The sequence below is a fragment of the Tachyglossus aculeatus genome, chromosome 7 (assembly GCF_015852505.1).
Source record: "Tachyglossus aculeatus isolate mTacAcu1 chromosome 7, mTacAcu1.pri, whole genome shotgun sequence".
NCBI classification, from domain to species: Eukaryota; Metazoa; Chordata; class Mammalia; order Monotremata; family Tachyglossidae; genus Tachyglossus; species Tachyglossus aculeatus.
The window spans coordinates 24005545-24007919 of NC_052072.1; the positions used below are offsets into that span (position 1 = coordinate 24005545).

The 2375-nt window shown below is 48.1% G+C and overlaps 1 non-coding gene across 1 annotated transcript; it reads left to right on the forward strand.

Moving 5' to 3' along the window:
- The first annotated feature begins 1091 nt into the window (after window positions 1-1091).
- LOC119931112 lies at window positions 1092-1229 on the forward strand. Its single transcript, XR_005451974.1, has one exon. It is a non-coding gene; the product is annotated as a small nucleolar RNA SNORA7 (small nucleolar RNA).
- The last annotated feature ends 1146 nt before the right edge of the window (window positions 1230-2375 follow it).

Sequence of the window (2375 nt, forward strand, 5' to 3'; positions counted from 1 at the left end):
ATTTATTGAGCGCTTACTGTGTGCAAAGCACTGTACTAAGGTCTAAGGCAGCCTTCCCCATTAAGACCCAGAGAAAAGTGAAACAGTAACATGGCAGCCCCTTTGTCCACCCACCTTTAATGAGGGCCTGCCCCAGGATCCTGTTTCCAGAAGCAGAAGTCCCTGCCAAAGGCTAAAACTCCAGGAGGCCGCTCAGCTGTGAGCCTTCCTTCCTCTCCTCCTCGTCCCCCTCTCCATCCTCCTTCCCTTCCCCACAGCACCTGTATATATGTTTGTACATATTTATTACTCTATTTATTTTACTGGTACATATCTATTCTATTTATTTTATTTTGTTAATACGTTTGGTTTTGTTCTCTGTCTCCCCCTCTTAGACTGTGAGCCCACTGTTGGGTAGGGACTGTCTCTATGTGTTGCCAACTTGTACTTCCCAAGCGCTTAGTAGAGTGCTCTGCACACAGTAAGTGCTCAATAAATACGATTGATGATGATGATGATCAGGGAGTGGAAGAGGTGGAAAAGTCAACTCTTGTTCACTTCCAACCAGAGGTGCTGTGAGGACGATTCAAAAACATGGCTCGCGTCCGGGAAAAATCCATTTTCATCTCTTCTCCTGCCCAGGTGGCAAGGAATAGGGCTGACAGTTCCCATATCCTAAAGCGTTTTCTTCCGAAGCTATCCTACATCATCAATCGTATTTATTGAGCGCTTACTGTGTGCAGAGCACTGTACTAGGCGCTTGGGAAGTCCAAGTTGGCAACATATAGAGACGGTCCCTACCCAACAGTGGGCTCACAGTCTAAAAGAAGCGGAGCCCACTTTTCTTTCCCCAAGGCAGCCCTCTCTCCCAGAACTCGGTTCTACAACAGAGAGGCTGGGACCATGTCTGTGATGTCACCCTGACTGAAGAAGGGGCTGTCGGCCAAAAATCCACCATTTTGTGTCAGACTAATCAATCAATCAATCATATTTCTTGAGCGCTTAGATTAGATTGGGAGCCCCATGTGGGACAGGGACTGTGTCCAACCTAACTCACTTGTATCTACCCCAGCGCTTGGAGCAGTGCTTGACACACAGTAAGTGCTTAACAGTCCCTCTCAGGGTCACACCTGGAGAGTTTCCAGTACTCCACCAGTCTTGACTATGGGAGGAAGAGTCAAGCAGAGGCACAGCCATTTCATTCCTAGCTCGGGCAGTGGTTAGCGAGTGGAAGACAATTTGCTACAAGTCAAAACTCACCTGTGCTGGGCACCAGTGGCATGGGAGAGAGTCAAGGGAGGAGACTCAAGTTTACTGCGTGGAAGGAGGCGATGGTAAGACATTTTCGAATTTTTTACCAAGAAAACTCTACGGCTCCAACACCAGAGCGATTGCGCATGGAGGTGGGGCGTTCTGAGAGAGATGTGTCTATGCTGTCACTATGCATTGGAGATGAGTCAAGGGCATAAGACAAGATAAAACAAGTGCTTAACAAATATCATTTAGGAAAAATGCCCCGTCCTCTCTCCCTCAGACTGTAAGCACACTGTGGGACAGGGACTGTACCTGATCTGAGTATTCTGCCTCTACCCCAGTGTTTAGCACATAGTAAGCACTTAGTAAGAGAAGCAGAATGACCTAGTGGATAGAGCACAGGCATGGGAGTCAGGTGGTCTTGGGTTCTTACCCCAGCTCTGCCCCTTGTCTGCTGTGTGGCCTTGGGCAAGTCATTCATTTCTCTGTGCCTCAGTTACCTCATCCGTACAATAGAGATTAAGACTGTGAATCCTACGCGGAACAGGAGCTGTGTCTAATTAGTAATTAGGCTTAGTAATAATAATAATAATAATGACGGCATTTATTAAGCGCTTACTATGTGCAAAGCACTGTTCTAAGCGCTGAGGAGGTTACAAGGTGATCAGGTTGTCCCACGGGGGGCTCACAGTCTTAATCCCCATTTTACAGATGAGGGAACTGAGGCCCAGAGAAGTTAAGTGACTTGCCCAAGGTCACACAGCTGACAGTTGGCGGAGCCGGGATTTGAACCCATGACCTCTGACTCTAAAGCCCATGCTCTTTCCATTTAGCCACGCTGCTTCTCAATGCCGGTCACTGTACTAAGCACTGGGGTAGATAGAAGCCAATGAGATGGGACACAGTCAATGTCCCAGAAGAGGTAACTGAGGCCCAAAGAAGTTAAGTGACTTGCCCAAGGTCACACAGCTGACAGTCAATCAATCGTATTTATTGAGCACTTGTCAGCTGTGTGACCTTGGGCAAGTCACTTAACTTCTTTGGGCCTCATGACAGTTGGCGGAGCCGGGATATGAACCCATGACCTCTGACTCCAAAGCCCGGGCTCTTTCCACTGAGCCACGCTGCTTCTTTGTATGCCA